This window comes from Zeugodacus cucurbitae, chromosome 2, assembly GCF_028554725.1.
Source record: "Zeugodacus cucurbitae isolate PBARC_wt_2022May chromosome 2, idZeuCucr1.2, whole genome shotgun sequence".
Taxonomy (NCBI): Eukaryota; Metazoa; Arthropoda; class Insecta; order Diptera; family Tephritidae; genus Zeugodacus; species Zeugodacus cucurbitae.
This window is the reverse complement of record NC_071667.1, coordinates 74,747,407-74,771,000: the sequence shown is the minus strand read 5'-3', so window position 1 is coordinate 74,771,000 and position 23,594 is coordinate 74,747,407. Positions and strand designations below refer to the sequence as shown.

The 23,594-nt window shown below is 34.4% G+C and overlaps 1 protein-coding gene across 1 annotated transcript in view; it reads right to left on the bottom strand.

Moving 5' to 3' along the window:
* LOC105216106 (serine-rich adhesin for platelets) overlaps positions 1 to 23,594 on the bottom strand; it is a 111,736-nt gene that overhangs the window by 29,249 nt on the left and 58,893 nt on the right. The window contains exon 3 of the mRNA XM_011190414.3: positions 23,274 to 23,307. The gene's annotated coding sequence lies outside the window, so the exon portion shown is untranslated. The remainder of the gene's footprint in view (positions 1 to 23,273; positions 23,308 to 23,594) is intronic.

Sequence of the window (23,594 nt, the reverse complement as noted above, 5' to 3'; positions counted from 1 at the left end):
TCACTGACGCGTCGACTGACTGACAGTCGTATCGTGTGTGCGGTAAATGGGTTGCGGTTGCTCCATATGAGCTGCGGCTTTTCATCAACACTACGGCCTCTCCATAAACGCATCGCTTGACTGCATGCGCAAATGAGCACCGCAATCGATGCTTGTTTTCCCATCAGCTAGGCGGAGACTGAGCTGATTGTAGCAAGAATGTGTCCAAGTGCCTGATAATCCGCAGCCAAAGTTGGTGAGTTGTTGTAGTGCTGAATGGTGTGGGCGCCATGAAAATTTACGACTCAAATGTGGATTTTCTGGTTCATAAAAATCTGCGCTGGGCACTCGAAACACTTACATACAAGCACATATTAATGCAGCGAGAATGACATAAAATTCTGTTGCAGTGCATATTTTAGCATATGAGAGTACAGCTGTGTGTGTGTTTACAGCATTTCGAATCTGACCAATATTGAAAATCGCTGCTGCGGGCAACTCGTTCGCAATCTGCTCCCACTTTGCCTGTGCATGGCCGCCAGCTGTGTCGTTGGCAGTTTCGCATAGCAATTACTCATATTTCAGCAATGCTCAGCATTCACCAGCACAGCAATCGTGGGAGTTTTTCGTGCTTTTCCGCAAATCCCCTTTCGACGTTTCGCTCGTTTTTCGCATTTTCGCTTTTTTGCTTGTTCATTGGGAAATAATAGTCTGAAAATCAATATGAGTTTCAGCTGACAAATCAGCGGTGCTCAAATGACGGGCTCTCGACACAAGTGCCATTCATTCATCGGGTTTTTGTGGTATAAGAGTATGCATACTAATAATACATTTTTCGTATGATTTGTCGCTTTTCCATTAAATCTATGCCGTATGCCGGTTGGTGAGTCACCACGAAAACCGGCCGGCATGTTGCAGTGTATTGCCTAAACCAGCTGGTTTTGTGGACTCGACATGACAGCGCGTGTTGTTCGCAATTTGGTTTATTAATATGTATTTGGTATTCAGAATTCGCTTACTAATTTGCTTTTGGGTCGCAAAATTTGCATAAATATTTTCTTGTTTTGTATAGAAGACATGGCAATAAAAGTGTATGATTCAATTATGTGAGTGGCAGAAGTAGGCAGTAGATCTTAAGTAGCAAATCAGATAACCATTTAAGAATTTTTTTCATTTAATTGAAAAATTAATTAGAAATTAGAAATATATAAATATATATATGGTATTTATATTGTTTTTTGAAAAAAAAAAAAACAACTGAATTGAAAAGAAGCGACATTCTCTGTGAGTTGGGATCATTTGCTAATAAAGATAACATCGTGAAATTAAAGGAAATTGGGATCGAAACCCGTTGTATAATAATTGTTAATGATAAAACTAGATTTTTTTGGTTGAAGTATTGATGATAAAAATTAAATTTTACCCAAAAAATATTCATAGCGAGCTTACAAAGGAGATCCTTGCCAGTAAAATATATACTTGTACATATCTCTGGAATATATTCATCAGGGGGCTTACTCTGTTTTTTTCCGATGCGAATGAAATATTGTTCACATTCTCAAGAAAGGTACTATGTAATACGATTTACGCATAACAAACTTCCCTTTCGCATCTGTAGTACTAATAATTTTCCAGTAGAAAATAGCATTTTTCTAGCTACAAGACCGAAGCTATCGCAGCACATACAAAATGTGAGTATTATTAATTTATATAGATAAAAAGTCATACTAAACAAATACGATGGGCCAATTTTATACTCTCGCAGTTTAGTTATTTAATTTTATTAAGATATCACTCAAATTGACCCATATATTACTATATGAATATGGGGGCCGACTTAATTTCTGAACCGATTTCACTCATACCGGCCACCAAGCTTCATTATATCCAAGATTATACGGTCACTTAATTTGGCTAAGATATCTCATACATTAGCTTTATCTGTGGTTGCAATAACAACCTCCTTATAGTGCTAAGAAACACGTCAATCAAGTTTAATTAAGATATCTCAATTATTACTCAAGTACGGACATATGGACGGACAGACAGACATCCTGATCATTTAGTTTTAGGTGTTGCAAACAACCGGATTTATAAAAAGGGTCATTTGAGACAGCGGGCGCTAAAAAGTCTTCTTCAACTTATAGAAATGGCTAATTTTCCAGTTAAATGCAGCTGGCCCACCTATGCGGGACTTTGCTAGATGGAGAAATATTATTGATTTATTGGGTTATAAGAAGGAATTGTCTGAAGTAAGTGTATGAAAATAGATTTAGTGGTTAGGTGGGTTTCAGAGGTTCAAAGCTTTAAACAATTCAGCATATCAAAGGTATATAATATCTAAACCGTATTTTGTGAAATTTTTATTAAAAATTCAGAAAACTTAGCGGTTGGTGTCTCATGGCCCTTGTAGTCTAAAAAATGCTCTTGCCATAGACAACATAACTCAATATAGGTTCAGTTAAAATCAATAAATCGAAAATATTTCGATAGTACATGGATAAACCTCGTTACTGGACGAAGGAAACAAAAAAAAAATAAAATTGAAATTTTCGACAGACTTAAAAAAAAATACAATTTTGGGTCAAATTTTTACCATGTATTGGCTCGAAAAATTAGTTGTAAATATTTAAACATGACATGATAGGCGGAACTTACAAAGGGTCTCTTAGAATTTTACTCGGATCGTTTTGAAAGAAACCGTGGAGAATATTTTAAACATATTGTATTGTTTAATAAGAAAAATAATTTGATTTTTTTTTTTTGAAATTTTTGACTTTTCAAAATCACTTTAATTGATGAGAAGCTTTCATACAGATATTTATTTTATATTCAAAATTTAATAATATGCTCTTAAGGAATACTTTATAGGTTATGTTTATAGATATTTTTCAATATTTTGAAAACAATATTGGATGACTAATCTCTGTTTCTCATTTGAAAAATCTATGGATTCACGGTATGTTCGCAACAGATTACTCATACGCCATGTGTGCTTATGGCCAAATGGCAATAAAATTAATCGCAATTACGAATACTTTAAGAAGTGGAAGCAATATAATAAAGTGAATTATGAGCATTATGAAGTATGCATATCAACTTGTGTGTAACTATCACTTGATAAATCGCGAGTTCGAATGACAATTAAGGTAGAAGTTATAAAACCGTCATTGACGCAGTCAACTTTAATTATTTTAGCGTGTTTCTGATATGCAAATTTTCAAGTAAGGCAATTTGTTGGCTTAATTATTAATGGTTCAGCATTTGTTTTTTAATACCAAAAACACAACACAAATTTGAGTAGGAATTCGGGGAAGAGTAGAAATTATTGTAAGTAAATAAAAGTAAACTTTCTCAAAATTTTCAATCCGATCAGCTTATTAAAAATGTATTTGTATTCCGTTGTAAAATTTACGAAATATTTCAAGCTCTCATACTTTTCAAATCCTAATTAAAAATTTACAAATAACTTCTATTTACATATTTTATATGGAACGCACCTTCAGCATTATTACAAGAGTGGTTGCAGAAGTCAGTGAGAGCTGAAGATACTTATTAATTAGCTTAGAAAGAATCAGAATGTATTATGAATACATACAAGTTATGTTCAAAAAATAACGGGAATTTCAAAATTCGGTATACTATTGAAGACACTGCGGTAGTAGCAGCTGTATTCTTTGGTGCTATATAACTTTGTCTAAATCAGTCCCTAAGATTAGACGTTTTGCTTGTTCCTGAATTCTTCCATATTCGCCACACATGGCTTCGTGTTACTTTTATCCTTTCTCCAAAAATTAAGAGAACCTTAAAGAGCCGACGTTTTACAAGCATACGAGAAATCGCTGAAAGAGCTAAAGACTGTCCCAAACATCGACTTCAAAAAGTATTTCGACGCTTGAAAGAAGCGCTGTCATAAGTTCTTAATGTTGAATGGAGTCTATTTTGAAGGTGACAACATTAATGTAGAAGAATGAATGAATATTTTATTAAAAAAACCAAAATTCCCGTTATTTGTTTAACACACTTTGTAATACCACCAAGCTTTCTTTTTAGTTCATTATATGTAGATCAGTGGTTGATAGAGATTTTGTACGTTCCTGTCGAAAAAATACAAATTTTCCATTGACTTACGCACCCATCCTCGTATCTATCTACGCAAAATCACAACGCTGATAAATTCTAATTAGATTGTGTGACAAATTGGATTTTTAATGAACAATCGCTAGCAGACGCAGTTGATAATAAATAGGTGATACAACAAACAACAAAAACAACAGCAAATACATGTATATCGACTTTATTAACATGAACTATTTTTGGGTGTGCGCCAACGCATAAACACACACGCACACAGACACTAACAAGCACAACGGCACTTACATAAATACATTAACCTCAGACAACATGAATGACCCATCGTTTAGTTAACAAAGTTTGCGTGAACCCAATAACGCGAGGCGGCAGCGGCTAAGCGCGGGTGGTGGCGTCGCTGTTGGCGGGGACCAATAAAATGTTGCAAATTTCATTAAATTTCGAAAACTTCGCTCGGCGCTGCGAGTGATGGCTGACTGTCGGCCTGACAAGTTGTATGTATGTGGCACACTTTGGAGAAGGGGTGGGCTCTCGGTAGAGTGAATCGGCTGTGAACTAATTTGGGTATTTATTTTGTGTGTGTGTGTGTGCGTGTGGCGCTACTTCTATATAACTGTTTCTTAGTGTGTGTGAGTTTTTGTGCGCGCGTAATTTCCTCGTGCCAACGCCAATAAATCAAGATACAATTTTCATGTCTCACTGTAATTTCTCGTGGCATTTTCTTCAGTGGCAAAAGCAAAAACAAATATAAGAAAAAAATGTGTTTTTTGTCTGCTCGAAATTTACTACGTGATATCATTTTCTTTACTATGCTTTGCAAGCTTTTACCTTTTTTAAGACGCAAATTACCGCGCGCGAAAACCTAAAACAAAAATACCAAAAAACAACAACAATGAAGAATTACGCTGAAAGGCAGCTTTGTCAGGGATATTTTTTCTTTTCGACAATTTTCCAGTAATTTGTTTTGTTTCATCTTTTTTCATTTGTTGCCAATTTTTTTTTCGCCTGAAAGTTTGCCTCGTGTCGTGTTAATGCTTCAAAAAGTGTTGCTTCAGGGAATATTAACGCTGCACAGCCGTTGGACTTTACTGGTAATTATTACGAAATGCATAAAATGAGGAAATTCAGTTTGCCGCTTTTTATTTACTTTGCTTGTGCTATTGATATGCCTTTCGAGGCTTGTCTGCAGCTTACAATGTAATGAGCGTAAAAAAGCAAAAATATAACGGTAATATGTCGACTTAATTATAATGCGTTGTTTAAACTGAACTTCACACGTTGCTACATCACACACCAAGCGAAGCTAGGAAAAAAATTTAATTGTTGCAAAAACTTTTAAGCAATAAAAAGTTGCAAAAAAGTGCTGAAAAAGTAGTGAGAAATTGAAAGAAATGCGAAAAGTGAAGAAAGTATAAAAATAAATGTTGCTATCAAAATGTAATCACAGTAATGCCGCTGGCACTCGGCACTCTTGCTGTCTTTGTAGTTGAATAAAAAGTTGTAATAGATGGTTTTAGTTTTGAAAAAGTGTACAATGTTGGAAAATTCAATAAACAATAAACTTTGTATGTATTTTTATTTTTACTAGGATGGGTTGGTTAGTTAATAGAATGGCGATTAAATAGTGAAAAACTTAAATTTTTAAATACCGTCTCTTTTAACACTAATGCATGCTCAGCATATTAATAGTTCTTATCGAAATATATTTCAAAATGTTTTTAGAATTATTCTTGAACCTTTTTAAATACCTTATGATCTCTTTAAGTTGATAAAAGGTATAGTATAGATAATCTAATCTAATATCGTAACCCATTATATGTTGAGCAGTTAACACAATACCTGACCTGACCCTGGTAGCTTAGGATCATGGCAAAAAATATCCTAAATTGATCACATCACTCTTTACGCTATTTTTCATATTTTGGTTAATGGTTTCATAACTTCTACTTATTCTTTAAAAGACTCGATCAATCTTCAACTACCTGTTATATTATTAACTATCCGGCAAAATCCACTTTTTTCTGGGTATTGGACCAAACTAATTTTTTCCAGGAGATAAAAAATTTTATTCTCCGATTTTCGAATAGCCTCCAAAATCGAAATTATTGGATTCAAAGTTCCAAAAAATGCCTTTTTAAAAATATATTTTTAATTATAGGATATAGCTAATAAAAAATTCAAAATATGGATATCATTTACATTTCTCTCTTAATTCAATGGTGGTTAAAACTTTTCGGCCAAGTTTATATGATGGATGCTAAGAATGACCTGAGTTTGATCTTCGAAAAAAAAATTAATTTCGAAATATCGAAATATACTGAACTCCGTATATCATCTCTGATACAAGCTTGACGAAAAGGAACTTGCGTGGGTCAGACGAAACCAAGGTAAAAGGAACCAAATTTGCTTGGATCTTATGGAAAATGTAATAATAGGCGTCTTGAAAGACAATTGTGTAAGCCTACATACACTATTAGGAGAGTTAAGACGGCGGCGGCTCGATTAAGGCATGTATGTGGTTGTTTATCATCATCTGTTGTCAAAACGACGATTAAACCATACGTTGAAGAAGAAACCCCATGGAATTGGGAGTTTATGAAGGACAACACATCTCAACGAATCTCGTCAAGAATAGGTTATATTGCGAATGCATTTCCGTTCTGACGTACTTCTCACAATATTCGGATCTGAAACCCATAGAGGACTAAATGTGGGAAAATATACAAGAACCTTGCTATAGTATTCTGATGGCTATTTGTGTCAATCCAGTGCCCAATGATATCAGGAAGTGCTAAAAATGAAAGAATCTATCACAAAATATTAAAAGTTAATAAATTTTTGCTGTAGATTTCGAATATAATACCACTTTGTTTCTTGTCCCTATTATTTTTGCCACTCATAATTTAATATTTTAAATTTTTGATTTTATTAAAATTGTTAATATTAGTAAATTCCAACAAAGATGGGAAGAAGATATACAATATCAACTAAAATAAATGTTGAATTTAGTTCATATTGAAAAAGATACGAAAAAATACCAAAAACTATGCTAAAATAAATAGACCGTCCCTATTATTTCTGCCGCCAGTGTATGTTTGAGAACTCAGAGAAGCTTTGGAATACAGTAAATTAGTAAATACAAAACAAATCAAAATTGTGGCCAAATAAACTCTATGAAGAATTGAAACACAATCATTTTCGATTCCTATCACAAATAACCTTATAAAAATAAATCCTTCGAACCCATAAACGCACCCTCGTATTTATGGGAATATTATTTTCAAGAATTCTTAGTCAAACAATCACTTTATAAGAGTCTATATTATAAACAAACAGATAAATTTCTATAAAATTTACTAATTTTTCAACACTAGGTCCTTCTATATAGTTTTGTTTTTTCCAGAACTAGAACACATGACCCATTATTTGACAGCCACACACTCAATGCACATTAAATACACCGAATATATGTATGTATGTTTTCTTAAACTTAATTCATTTCAAAATTTGCATGCGCCACACTAAAGTATGCTACGGCTGCTTAATATCACCCGCAACTACATTGTAGAGACTACAGCAGTGTGTAGAGTATGTCTAAATAAGCACAACCACGCACATAATGGCCACACTGCCAGTCACACACACACACACATCGACTGCTTCAGCCATTCATTCATAGTTTTTCGTGAGCTTTTTTCTTCTTATTTTATTGTTTTTGTTTTTTGCTGCTTTTTCACTGTCAAACTGTGGAAAGTGCAAGTTGGCGCGTATTGTATTGCCAGCGAGTCATGCCAAGGTTCATTGGCCACACACACACACACACAAGCATCTCCATTACAAAGTAGGGCCAAGCACTGGCATACATATATATAGAGAAGTATGTGTGCTTGTGTTTATGTGAAAAATGTTGTGCAAGCAGCCACAAGTGATGCGCCACGACGCTGCTGCAATGCCACTTGGGCGCCATTACAAACAATAGCGGCGATTACATAGTTGCAATAACAATTATTCATGCTAATAAACGAACACAAATAAACAAACAAAAATACACATACATACATATATACATTTATGTACATATATGTATTTGTATATGTATTAAAAAAATTGTGCCTCAGCGCTGGCGTTTTGCTGCAATCCACAAGCGTTTTTATACTCATTTGAGTTGCTATTGTTTTTGCTACTGCTGTTGCTGGTGCTGCTGCCTTGCGACCCGGCTGTAATCAATTTAACCGAAAGTTGACGTCTAACATCAGTAGCAATGCTTTGTTGTTGTTGTTGTTGTTGCTGTATTAATTTTTCCTGCACTGCTGCCAACCAACTGCCAGCCAGTACACTTTGGTCTATTGTCTTCGTTTGCAATTTTCGTTTGGATTTTCTGCTTCCTCTTTGCCAATCTTTCAGCCAATGCAACGGTATACACACACACACACACACACACAGACACTCTAACACAGTCACATAGTCGCACAGTCAGTCGTAGTAGTTGAGCCAGCGCACATTTCGCTTGTCGTGGGTTAATTAGCCGTTTAGTCATTTGAACTCTCACATTTCGGCTCTTTTGTGCATTGAACTGCTTGCTGCTCTTGTTATTGTTGTTGCAGTTTCGTAGAAATTTTCTGGTTTTTCGGTGATTACTTTTACGCCCCAAAGCGTGCGAAATATGCTTGGAGATTTGTTAATTATTTACAATTGACTTTTTACTTGTCTGGGTTAAATGTGGCGTCTAAAAGTGGCTTTAGCTGTGGTGGGTTTAGTCGCATTCGCATTCGCATTTTCCTAAGCTTTAAGCGAATTTGGGCGTAAATCGCTAATAATGCTGAATGCGTTGCAATGCGAAGTAAAAGTAATTTTTTTCTGCGTACTTGTAGACGAGCTCAAAGCGCCTAATTTGTGAGTTATTTATGGGTTCACATTTTTCTGTTGGCGACACTGACGAAATGTGTTTATTTTCATCTTTTTCAAAATTTATTATTCCTAACCTAGTTTACAGGAGTGAAATATGAATATGAACAAGAAAGTTAATCCAGTTAAATATTATATAGCCAACAAATACCAAAAGGTCTCATACTGTATTTTTTTGCTTTCTGTATCCAGTCTTAATATGGTTAAAAAAGACAGTTTGAGGTTAATCTTGCAAGCGCTCTCGCCAAAACACGCTCCTTTGGACTAAGAATGCAATTACATATCAAACTGTCCGTATGCTTATTCAATCCCTTATTAAGCAACATTTTCTGAAGCTGCATAAGTGCTGAATATGGAGTTTTAGCCGAAGTGGGCATTTAATCAGTGAAATGATCCGTCGAATAACTTCTGCCTCAATAATAAGGTTGAGAGAAGTACAAAATGATTAAAGGAAAAAGGGCTTGAAAGCTTCAGTTTGTTTGGATATTGCGTTCAACAGTTATAGACGTGTAAACATGGAGTTCACTGACGCCGAATTTCGTGCTTTTTCAGAGTTTTCCTTCTTGCAAATCCGCTAGAGAAATGTTCCGTGCGATTAATGGTGTTTTGGGGATGCCATATGCTACTCTATCACTTCGAGCTGCAGAGGAATGGTTTCGACGATTGAGAGCGGGTGAAAACCATGGATAAGCCAGCCGGCAGAAGACCTGTGACGATGAATACCGATCAAAAGAAAAGGTGTAGTGTTCCATCAGGACCACGCCAGACCACATACTTCGTTGATGACCCGTCAGAAGCTACGGGAGCTTCGCCCTAGGTGGTGCAAAGTTGAACTCTAAAGACGCTTGTGAAAAGTGGCTGTCCGAGTTCTTCACACATAAGGAGGGGGGCTTCTACGAGGGGGTATTATGAAGTTGCCGTCTAGATGGAAACAGATTATTAAACGAAACGGCGAAGGAGGAAGGGAGTTATTTGACAACCTAATATTTAATTTATATGAATTCTCCATCCAAACATTAAAATTTAGAAGAGTGGTGACCCACTTGGTGTTTGAGAGTATAATTGGAGACGTTTAAAATTCACTATTGTCTACTCAGCAATATTCGTCTAGACTGCTTAAGTGTTAATTAGAAGAACCATCAGAAGAGTTATGGATTTATGTGTGAATTTAAAAAAAAAAATAATTAATTGAATTCGGTTATGTAATATTTATCAATCCAAAAAAAGTTTCACGAAAGTAAAAGTGCATGATTAATAGTTGAAACAAGCGAACTACCGTTAAAAAGTTAAGTGCAAAAGTTTCATATGAAATGACCATTAAAATAAGATAAATGCGCAGCAGTTGAGTGCTTAGTTCGCCGAAGAGACAATGAATTACCGTTATAGCGGCAAAAGTAGGCAGTTTGAATTGCAGCTAAAAGTGAGACCAAATCTACAAATGTTTGAGTTGAAATTTTAACCAATTAATTTGTTGAATTTGGTATTTGTATGACTTATATAAGTATGTAGTCTTAGTTAGCGTTTAAACAACAATTATTATAGTTCAAATGATGTTGCTTTGTAGTTTTTGTAGCAATTTACTTATTCGTGTGATTTACTAGTCATTTTCAATTCAGTTTTGTTGTTGCTGTTATTTGTGTTATTTACAATTTTCATGCCGCTTATCGTGTCGCTCGCTATTTGACGCTTCGACGTCACGCTCCTTCACTATTTCGTCACGAAAGTTTAAATGAAGCCGAGCAAACTTTCACTGGAATTAAAATGTCGCCTGATGCTCATCAGCTAAGTGGCGCTGAGAGTTGCCAACATAACGTGTTTTGTTTTTGTTTTTGTTTTTGTTTTTTTAATTTCTTAAGTGTCTTTTAATTTTTATTGCTCTCTATTTTTATTTTTTTTTATTTTCATTTTTTTCTTCATTTTTATTTCATTTTCTCTCGCTACCTTGTTTACACTGTAATTTAGTTGTTGCAACTAGTGACTGTCTATCTCGCATATATCAGGTATGTCTGTATATGTATGTGCCTGTATACATTGTAGCTGGTGCTTTGAAAGTCAATACAATTGACAGTTGTCAGAATCGGATTGTGTGGCGTTTGGTTGTGGGGGATGTGAGCGTCACAGACATAAAGGAGTTACCTTGGTGACCATGAAGCTGCATAACAGATAACGGTATGTAGGTTTGTGCAAAATTTAATTTGTTGCAAGCGCGCTGATTGCCATAGTTACCAGCGCTCAGCCTTAACACACACACATACGCAGACAATTTTTTTTTTGTATTTTGAATCAGGTCCATGCATAGCAACCAATTAACTGACTTTGGCGTCGCTGAAGCTGCAATTAAAATTGCTTGCGCTTTTCGCTGAAGCTGTACAAAAAACATTTTTCTCTCTTCTTTTTGCAATTTTTTTTCAGTTGCTACATTGTGGCGTACAACCTGTCGCAGGCAGCACAAACCTTTTGTGGCATGCAACAAGCGACTGCCAAAAGTGGCTTGCATTTCATATACACTACAAAAATAAAATAATATGTATGTGTGTATAAGTATATATTTATAACGGCACAATTGTGCTATCGACAGAAATTTCTCGTTCATTTCGTGTACTCGCCTGCTTTTTTCCACCAACAATGTGACAATGAAAGTGCAAAATAAGCAAAAAAGAGTCGGAAAAATGAAATTGAAAAATTGTCACAGTGAAAATGCTAAATAAATACATAAAAAATGACAACAACAACTCACATAGCGAAGAGTGGAGTACCAACATACACCGTACCTCATGAGGTGGAGGTGTACATGGCGTATGATTGACGCGCAAAGTTCATGTCACAATTATTTTATTTTTGTTGCTTTTGTTGTTTGCTTGTTTTTGCTCTTTGGCGCAGTTGCTAAGTGGGCGTGTATACGTTGTTAAATGGGCGTACTCTGTTGGGCACTTAATAAATTTGTATCATGACAATGAAATCATGTGCATTGACAGCCTTTTTGTTTGTATCGCCAGCGGGTGACCTTAAAAATCCATGCGAAAGCTTGCTCTTAATGCTCAATTGGCAATGCTGTTGCGTCGCATGTGCTGATCTGATATACATAACTGTATTTGTGTAGGTTTTTAAATGTAAAGCTCTTTTTGAGTATTGATTAATCCATAAAGTGGTGGAAATTTGTAATTTGGGGAGTTATCTTTAGTATTATTTAAGTTGATTGGGTCCAGGTTTTGATGGAAAAAGGTAAAAGGAGTAGCTTTAATTCGAAGCCATAAAAATTAGAACAATGTATGACGATCAATAATTTCCCGATTTCTGGCAGCCTTTAAACCCAGTTTTGGAACTAGTTAAAACTTTCTTTAGTGCCTATCATTGGAGGAGTCAGATAATGATATCTTAATCCCATAGTAGGTGATCAAACTATGAAAGATTTGTAAAATTTATCAAATGTAAATTTCAATATTTATAACATATTTTTTGACAATCCGTCCAGACGATTTTCTTAAGCTTTCAATAAACTATAAGTCAAAAGCTTAAAAGCTATACTACAATGAATTTAAAAATATATCAGACTTATTTCCACTTTTTCTTTTCAATTAAGAAGTTCTGAGTTCCAAAAAATCGTATGGCAACCCTAAAAATCAAAGGATCTGACTGCATCCGAACTTTACTGTATCCTACAGTACACTGTATATTATGATTCAATGGTATTAATTTTTGAGAGTCCAAGCCAGTTATTCAGATATGAACATAAAAGCCTTTGGTAGAAAAGTTCATACCGATAGAGGGCGCCATTTCAAGTATATTCATTATAAATGTTTTGTATTAGAACTAACCTTGCCAAAGCTGCTTGGAGGGAGTCGAACAGGAATCATCCAAGCATTTCCTTCTTCAAACCTCAGCATTCGCCAGATTAAGGTTAAAATATCTCCGTAGACACATCTTCAGCGAAGCCAGCTAAGTGACTGGAATCGACATTAGCCGACTTAAGAATTTTTAAAAAGTGTCCAAGCGCTTTGTCCAATCATAAGGGTTTTGGGGATTCGCCAGAAGTATCTGGGTGTCCCAAAGGACAGTCGATGCTGTTTAAGTTAGACTCTCTGCAGTTGCGGAGATCTATCCCTTGACCGAACCTAATCTAACCTAGACCTAACCTTTAAATGACCCGTGTTTAAATTTCAGAATCACCAAAAATGTGAGTGTTATCTCGTAAAACGCACAAAAGAGGCTGTTACGGACGAAAATTTCAAAAGAATCGATCAAATGACTTTCGGTATAGATGACTCTCTAAAGTTATCAAAGAAAGTTGTTGGACATATAGTTTATGAATATTTCGACTAAGGATGAGGAGAAGACAGACTTTAATCTCATCGAATAGCTAGATGGAAAGAGATTGAGAAACAAAGAAGGGTAATAAAGTAAAAACTAAGGTCCATTCTGAAGCAAAAGACCAATCGTGCCACAAAAGTGTAATCGAAAGGTTGGATGTTTGAAATAGCAATGTAAACCCATAAACTATCTTTTTGGATAAGTAATTTTTTATAGAAAAGATGCAGCATATAAAAGTTTATACAAATATATTTTTATTTATGGCAAGTTTATTATTTTCTATGGAAAATCGAAGTAATTTCAACAGACGAAATTCAAAATATGTTTTCAAAGCGAAATATTTCAAAACCAAGTAACGCTCGCTTCATTGGCAGCTTGTTACATATCTTATAATTGACACTTCGTTATTGGCAGCCAACGAAGCTGTCAGCGTCAATCAACTGTTAAGGAGCAATCAAATTACGTTTGAGGGACAAGCGACGAGTGGCGAGGGCCAAGTATGTACACATACCTATAACTTATAACCGTTGTCAGTCAATGCTGTTGTTGACACAATTTTGAGGTAATCGGTTTTTTTATTTTCCATTTTTTTTCGCTTAAATTTCGTAATATTTTTTTTTTTGTGCATACGTATTTACCAAAGTGTAACAATTTTATAAATTATGTATTACCGATCACAGCACACATCGGCATATATTCACTTTTGTGCGCTTTTGTTGCCATTGTGTGCTGCGCTGCTGTCATTTCAATCAAAACTGACTACTGACAACTACCTGTGTCTCTCCTCCACTTTGGCTGCCAAACTCATTGCGTATGCGCTGCACTTAAGGATGTTTTCAATTTACGAAAATGCGAAGCAATAAAATGCAGACACAATGCAATAATAACAACAAATGGCATATTTATTGTCAAGCCCCAGCAGATATGAGAAACTTTAAGATTTGCATTTTCGAAGCTGCAAGCCAAACTTTGGCAAATCAATACACAATGGTTATACAAAATGGTGAGGGTGGTGGCTGAGTCTGCAGCATAACTTTTATGGCTGCGTTGCAGAAAAACGAAAATGAAAAGTGAAAAACAAAAACAAAAAACTGAAAATCTCTGCACGCTTTTGCGCCAGCTTCTGAAAACTTTATTGTTTAGCTCACACTTTGTACTACTTTAGTGTTGTTTTGGTTGCTGGTGTTTTTGTTGTTCAAGCAAAGTTCAAGCAACGGTCAGCGAGTTTACGAATTTTGTTTGGTTTTTGTTGTTGTTGTTTCTTTCTGAAAAGTGCAAAGTTTATTATTCTCACTTATGCATTGTAGATCGTTGTTGTCACTGTTGTTGTTATTGTACTCCCACATCACTGCACTTTGTTTTTTTTTTTGTAGTTATCATTCAAGTGTTAGTGTATTGAATTGTAATTTGGCAAAAGTGATTTTGGGTAAATTAAATTTGTTCCCAGAATTGTTGTCCCCAACAAAGTTTGTTCGTAAGTTTTCGCTGAAAACTTCGAAAGTTCATTTGGGCAGTAAATAATGGGTATTATGGCTATTTTTGGTGTGTCACGTGGGGTTGAGGTTTAAAATGGAAGTATGACAAAGTACTAAGAAAATTTAAAATAATAAGAAAATATACTATTATTTTAGACTCGGTAGAAAAGCTTTGAACATGAATACAAGTTTTCTTGTTTTCTTGGGTTATGTTTTTGGTAGTTTAATTTTGATGTTGAAAGTAAACGTAGTCTTCAGAAACAATGAACCATTTGTGAGTTTTCATATTTTTTATTGATTTAAGATTCTGAGGGACTTCCGCGAGAACACTATTGTACTTCCATCCAATACTTGGAAGAGACGATTAGCACGCGTCCACAGTTATTATCATTATATACCGCTATAAGGGATTTTTATTTACTCAAGCATATCTTCTTTGGCAACTCTCCATTTCACAGCCGGTCAGACAGATATTGAAAGTCAAATAAGCAACCGCAAATAAAGAATAATAAAGAATGAAAACGGAGAAAATGGGAAAAGTCAGATTTGGGGAATGTAGCAATTTGGTTATACGAATACAAAGTGTTCATTAAAAAGAGATAGCGTTGAGCGCAGTAAATAACAACAACAATACTAACAGCAACATAACAATGACATACTGTTGACATTTGCATGAAAAAGACTCTGGCAGAACAATAAAAAAGACACAACACAATCATGCAACAATCACATTTACAGCACACAGCCATTGAAATGCGGACACTCACAGGCATATATATATGTAAGTATGTATGTATGAGGTTATGGACACTTAAAGAGTTTTCCTCATAAGCATAAAACGAGTTGTGCGCATTTAAAAGCCAACGAACGCAGTAGACGACAACGCCGACGAATGCATTGGCCACAGATGCTTGACTGACCGAGTGGCAGCCGCAGTGACAGATAAAATGCATTTCAAATTGAATACTTTAAGTAAGAAATGGAGTTTTTGGTATGTCATACCACTGCGCCAGAAGTATAACTGTCTGTCGTTTTCCGTATTACACTCAAATGCTGGCTACCCTGTAGGAAACCTCATTGTGGTTGACAGCAATGAAAATATATGTTGTTTATTAGATGTTTCGCTAAAAATATTTGGAAAAAAAATTTAATTTTTCGAATAGGTTCAAGCATATTTTTTCACTAAATACATATATAATTCAGCATAATCTTTTTGGTGGTACAAGGTCCATACAGAACCGATTTTTGTTTACTGAAAATAAAAGAAAATTAACGAGTGGAAAGAAATGAACGAAACCAAAAGTCTTTTCAGAAAAATTAGACACCAAAATCGCCTTTCGACTTCCAGATCACTGCAGTGTCTTTCAAGCAGAGATTACTGCAATCAAAGAAGGCCTTCTCTCTTAAAAAAGGAGCCTGCTAACAACAAAAAAAATTCAATAAGTAAATTTATTTTAGTGAAAGAATGCACTCTGAGTATTTTACGATAAATCTGCAATGGGTTCTAGGACCCAGCGACATTCCAGGAAACTATGAAGCAGCATTAACAAAAGAGGAAAGTTCTATTAGTTTGAAATGCAAAGATAGAATAACATAGTTTTTTTTTATAGAAAAATACAAAAAAGGGTAATCAAGTCAAAAATTTATAAAACTAAGAAAGTTTATAAATATTGATTAAGGGGTTAGGTGGGTTTCAGAGGCGAAAAACAAGGGTATTTTTTACAATTTTTTTCCAATATTCAGCGTATCAAAGATACATGTTTAAACTGTATTTTGTGACATTTTTATTTAAAAATTCCGAAAATGCAGCCATTGGCACCTCATCTCCCATGATGTGTCCAAAAAAAAAGGTCTTGCGATGGATATCATAACTCATTAATGATTCATTAAAAAATAATAAACTAAAAACATTACGATAGTATATGGATAAATCTAGTTAATGAATGAAGGAAAAAAGAAAATATTGAAATTCGAATTTTTGACACAGTTTAAACCAAAAAATTCACTTTTTTGGTCAAATATTCGGCGTATATTGGTTCGATTATAAAATTATAAGACAATACATTTTTTTTCAAATTTTGAAACCAACCTAACCCCTTAATACGAAATAGAGTTATTTATAATATTTTGCAACGAGCGATAATTTATTTAAATTTCGTTTAAACTTCTTAACTCCATCACTTTGACATTAAAAATTCATACTGGGATTGACTACAGTCACATTTGTCTCTCTTTGGAGACACTCACTTTCACTTTATAAGCATAAATCTTCTTAAATGATTAAAATTATATATTTTTGGACTTTTTCTTACACAATACAGCTTTTTGTTGCTATTTTGGTTGACCGACTGCTTAGCAGAGCTGTCTGTCGCCTGCCGTACACAATCTAAAAATATAAAATAATTCATTTCCATGCAGCACACCTTCAGAGTTTCTTATGTAGCTCCGTATGCGTTTGCAATCAAAATTTTGTATGCATCTGTTTTGGCATTCTCTAAATCACTTTGTAATAATATTTGTTTGTTTGTTGTACATATTTCCATCGTGAATACATAGCTACAAGAGTGATGGCATGCATTTCTCAATAAATCCAATTGAATGGACATTTAATTAAAATCTCAGCTATTTCCGTTTATCTAACATTTACTCGGTGTAAAGTGCATTGTGGTTTGGTAGTGCATGAATCAATATTAGATTTTCTAATAAATATGAATACTGTTTGTTGGCATATTTTGCTTGCAAATAAGACAATTGATTTTTAATTAATTTACAGGCGCAGCACATATGGAGCTATTGAGTTGCATTTTACACTATAGAATAAATATATTTCTGAATCAGCAACCGCATCATCTAATTGTATTTCCATATTTGTATGTCTAAATGAGTTAACACAGACTGACTACTAAAATCCATATCTCTATATTATAGAAATACAAAAGCTTACATCTGTATGTTTGTGATTCATGCTTGTGGACTCATTCAATTCAATTTGTTTGCAATAAATCGGTTTATTACTAAACTGAGTATCTGTTGCCGTAATTTGAGACAAATTTGCTAATGAAATTGATGCAAAATTAATCACTACAAATATAATAAAAATTGGGATTATGCAATATCGTTTAGACAGACAGAGCTAAAGCTCACAAAAAGTAATTAATTAATTGAGACGAACGAGGTGTTTATTGGATTATGGATTTCCTATTCGAATATTAAACAGCAATACTACGAGTAATTTTGTTACAAAAAAACATATTATTTAACGCTATAAAGCTGAAGATTTGATAAATTGCTTGCTCTGAGTAGAGTAAGCGAGACTCTTTTTTTCTGGGCAGCTGTGAGAGGGAATGAACTTCTTTCGTGATTTAGAGTATTTTATAGTGCTGATCTTCGCAATAAAAGTCACGAAGAATCTCACTAGGACAACTGAGAACGCCGATCCTTTAAAACATGGTTCGAAAGACCTTCATGTATCAACAAACACTTGAGCCCCTCATATATTTTAGGGCGTCTATATTAGATTCCAGTCAATTTGACCGGTTCGTGAACCTTTGACCACCAGCGAGTGTTTCCATCTCGTCTTCCTTCACAGAACTTATCGTTAATATGTGTCCGTTCAAATGTTTAGCCTTACTAGTGGAACTCCAACAATCTGGTTGTTGTTCGACGCTTACTAACCTCATGTGAGGTCAATAGATTCAGTTTCAGAACATATGAAAGCAACTTCGAAGAGACTACTGTTATGTGGACTTCAAATATTGATAGTACTTTTCAAGAGTACTTTCTAGGAAATGGAGTAGAGAAGAGAATATGGTATGTAGACTTCAAATATGGGGCATTCTCTGGAAAAAAGCCACTTGAAAAAAAAAGTTCTTTATTTTCTTTGGCAATTATATATCTTATAGTACATGTAAAACCTAAAATAAAACATATGGTTTTAGGTCTGTGTAACGCGGGGTTGCCATATTATAAGGGGCCAAAGTTTTTTGTAAAAAAATGTTCGAACCGCCATAACTTTAAAACTAATGAACTAACTTTAAAACACATGAAACACCATGTGACTTTTTTGTACAGTATTTCTCAAACTTTGAAACTGTATATCGTAAAAATTATTAAAATTAAAATTTCATAGCAAAAAACTATAAGATATATAATTGCCAAAGAAAATAAAGAACTTTTTTTTCAAGTGGCTTTTTTTCCAGAGAATGCCCCATATTGATAGTACTTTTCAACAGTACTTTCTAGGAAATGGAGTAGAGAGTTTTTATGTTTTATATTAATGTATTGGAAACATTTGTAACAAAGATTTGCATTTTTGTTGTTTTCTCGGAAAATAATCTTGAAATTAATTGATTTTTCAATGTTCTAAAAGATTATAGCTCCTCAACATGATATCCCTTGTTCTATCAGGGACCAAGCAATTAAATTTGTAAAGAATTGCGAGACAGATTTAATATTTTCAAGATTTGTAGAGCGACAGGGCTCTTGAAATTGAGGAACTCACATGAAGACGAAGTCATGAAAGTGATTATTCTAATAGGTACGAGCAGTTGGCATTACTGGATCTATCTGACCTCTAGCCTAGAATTCTGATCCGATTCCTAGTCCATGATGATGCAACCTAATGAATAGTTTTTCAAAGTTGAGTTCACATGGTATCTTTAACCCACAACTTTAAAAAATCTACCGGAACCCTGTTCGAAAAAGTGTCCAAGCTATAAATAAGTATACATCTATACATATTGTATTTATAAGTACATAATTCATAACAACAATATACTAAAATATATATATTATTCCATTATTTAAGTTCCTAGGCTAGTTGCTACTGCATCTTCCTGCTGTAAGTCATTCATCAATTTAGCAATGCGCTTTGCAATAAGCTTCAAGGAAGCGACAGAGCAATACTTAAGATTTATGTAAATATGTATGTCTAAATAGTGGCAGCTAGACAAGTGTATTATGAATGCGCAATATTGCTTAGCATTTACACACATTGAGGCGAACATATTTGCAATTGAATGTTGAAACTAAGTACATATGTAGGTATGCGTGTGCCTTAAAGCGAACGTTGCACTAAGCCGCGTGCCAGTTGTATTACATGTACATATGTATGTATATATGTATGTATATATGTACACATTTTGTTTGCAAATTTTTGCTTCGCTTCGTTTCGTATTTTATTGCCTTTTTCGCATCTTTGCAAGAATTATGCTTCCTGGTTGTCGGTTAGCCCATTTGCATGAAAAGCATTAAATCGTCGCTACTGCTGCTTGCCACTGGCGAACAGACAGATAAACAGACATGCAATTGCATAAATAGTGCTCCAACTATATATATAAACATACATACATACATATATACTATGTAGTTTAAGCTCTTGCAATACACAATTACATATATGTATGTACATGCAGTGTATCTGCTTTGGTTTACGAATCTTCTGTCATAATTTCATTTTCATTTTTCGTTTTTTTGTTTGGCTTAATCAGATTTATAACACATATTTCACAGTCATTCAGCCATCAATCCAGACTCAACAGCATTTTATGCGATTGCATCAGAGCGCATAAGCTGATTTTCGCGGAGATATATACAAACATATATACATATAATGTGCAATTTTTATATGAATTTCTGAATATGACGAAAGTATATATGTATATGGTTCTGTTTATGTATGTGTACGTGCATCTTGATAATTTGCATATCATTTTGTGACTTGTGCTCACACTTTTGTATACATACATACATACAAACTTATATGGGTTTTTGCATGCTCATCTGCATTAGAATACAATAATAACAACAATACGTAAAAAAAACAGAATTCTAACTCAACTTCCTTTATGATCTGTGATTAATGTGGTTTATGACGCGAACATGTGCTCTGTTGGCCACCCAGTAAACAATGTGCTCACAACAACAAAAATATAAATGAAATTATGTTCATATTTTTGCACATAAATGTTAATCTACATACATAGCTATGTATTTGTGCTAAATTTCATGCAGAGAACATGTTTATCTACGATTTAGTAGTTTCAGGTCCGAATCATCACCCTACACGAACTGTCTTCGATTCCAGTTCCCGATAAGCAAAGAAAAAAATTTACTTAAAACAATCGGCTCTCGTCAAGTAGGCTCCAACCTAGAGAAGTAAGGCCCAATCTCAGGTTTTTTGATCAAAAAGCTTCTTTCAAATGTAAAAACTTTCCATAGAATCCATCCGCTCTTCTAAGTTTGCTTGAAGTTTTAAGGCTCTTCGTTTATTTGTCTACCCACTTTTTTAAAAGGAAGGTCCAGTATACTTCCAGATCGGATTTATATTATATTTAACAAACTAAAAGCGGTCTCAAGATCAATGAAAGAGACCAGGAAGTCTTAAGTATAGGTCAATTCGGAATCTAGTTCGAAAATACAGTCCCAACAGGTATCAGCTAGCGCTCATATATTTATACTCTCGCAACAAATGTTGCTAAAGAGAGTATTATAGTTTTCTTCACATAACGGTTGTTTGTAACACCCAAAACTAAACGAGTTAGATATAGGGTTATATATACCAAAGTGATCAGGGCGAAGAGTGGAGTTCAAATCCGAATGTCTGTCTGTCCGTCCGTCCGTCTGTGCAAGCTGTAACTTGAGTAAAAATTAAGATATCTTGATGAAACTTGGCACACTTATTTCTTGGCACCATAGGAAGGTTGCTTTCGAAAATGAGCAAAATCGGATCACTGCCACGCCCACAAAATGGCGAAAACCGAAAACACATAAAGTGCCATAACTAAGCCATAAATAAAGCTATGGAAATAAAATTTGGTATGAAGGATCGCACTATGAAGGGGCATATTTGGATGTAATTTTTTGGGGAAATGGGCGTGGCCCCGCCCCCTACTACGTTTTTTGTACATTTCTCGCAAACCAATAGAGCTATATAAACCAAACTTTCTGCAGTCGCGTTTTTTAACCACTTCCTATCGGAAATCGGATCATAACCACGCCCACCTCCCATACAAAAGTTAGGTTGAAAATTACTAAAAGTGGTTTAACTCACTAACGAAAAACGTCAGAAACACTAAATTTCACATAGGAAATGGCCGATGGAAGTTACACTCAGATTTTTTTACAAAATGGAAAATGGGCGTGGCGTCGCCCACTTATGGGTCAAAAACCATATCTCAGGAACTACTCGACCGATTTCAATGAAACTTGGTTTGTAATAGTTCCTTTACATCCCAATGATATGTTGTGAAAATAGGCCAAATCGCTTCACAACCACGCCAACTTCCTATATACCAGAACTTTGAAGACTGGAAGCCCCATTCTAAAAGTCGCCGAAATCGGACCATAGGTTTTCAAGGCCCCATGTATCGAACATGAGGACCTCGGTGCTTCTAACCTAATATTATGGTTTCCAACTTTCAATGGACTTTATACAATATATATGACGAATATGTGGGTCAAATTGTGTATTATATAATATAAATAAAGTTAAATAAATAAATTGCGAGAGTATAAAATGTTCGGTTACACCCGAACTTAGCCCTTCCTTACTTGTTTTTAATTGACTTATACCCTCGTTTATTCAACATGATCTAATGGTCCTCCTTTACCCTCACTTTACCCTCATACGCACAAAACCATCTAAGCAAAAATTCTAAGTTATTTTCAACATATGGAAGGTCTTAACCTGACCCAACCAGAATGAGCAATTTTTAATTTCTATGAAAATTACGAGTAAATAATGAAGTCGTAAAATGCAAATTCAATTTCAAACTCCACAATAGAAAATAAATCATATATGTATATATGTATGATTGTATATATGTATATGTATTGTATGCAGATGAAGTCATTTATGCACTACAACTCCACTATCTTGCAGATGCTGGTGCTTTATGAATTTGCTCACATTTCAACTTCGAAGTTTCTTGTAAATTAACTTGCAGTTAAAGGCATAAACAGCCAAATACCACAGAAACATAAACAAACATAAACATTTGCATGTGTTTACATATGTAAATGCAACATGTGGCAAGTAAACAAATTTGCCTATATGTACTCGTATTTGCAAACAGAAAGCAACTGCGCCATGCAACTTGGACTAATATGAAAGCGAAAAGTGAATTTGTACTACCTTGAAATAGCAAGTTTTGCAATTAAAGTGTGAGGTAGCATCTAGTTAGAAGAGAAAAGTGCGCTCATACTCATAGGTACATTGCGAGGCAAATATGTACTTAAGTGTTATGTGAGCATAAATTTGCTATTTTTTGAAAAGGTGAGTTAATTAAGTGTATATATCCACATATGTATACACACAAACATTTCTGGTGATTTATATACTGCCACTATTCAACACTGTAAATCGCGTTAGAGTTCTATGTTTTAAGCGGATGATGTTATGCTGGTTGTGCTGAGTACACTTGTGTATTTCTATGTTTCAGTTAAATGAAAAGTGAAAATTCCAGGAATTTTGCTATTTAACTTACATACATACAGAGTAGATATTTCACTTACCTTCTGAAATTGTATTCACTCTTGGCTTATGGTCCTGAAATGAGAGAAAAGAACAAATGAACGGGCTTAATTAGTTTAGGTTGAAAATTTATTGAATTTTTAATATTTGGTTGAAAATTTGAATTTTTAGAATGAAAAATGAAAATAAAAATGAGAAAGACAAATAGTTATAGAATATTATTTTATAATAACGTACAACCATTAGTCTAAAGTATACCAAAAATCATTCAAAATAGCTCACACATAACCTATCACAAAAATATACTAGAAATGAGAAGAAAGATAGATAAATTAAATATTTTTGATACCTGATATTTTTAA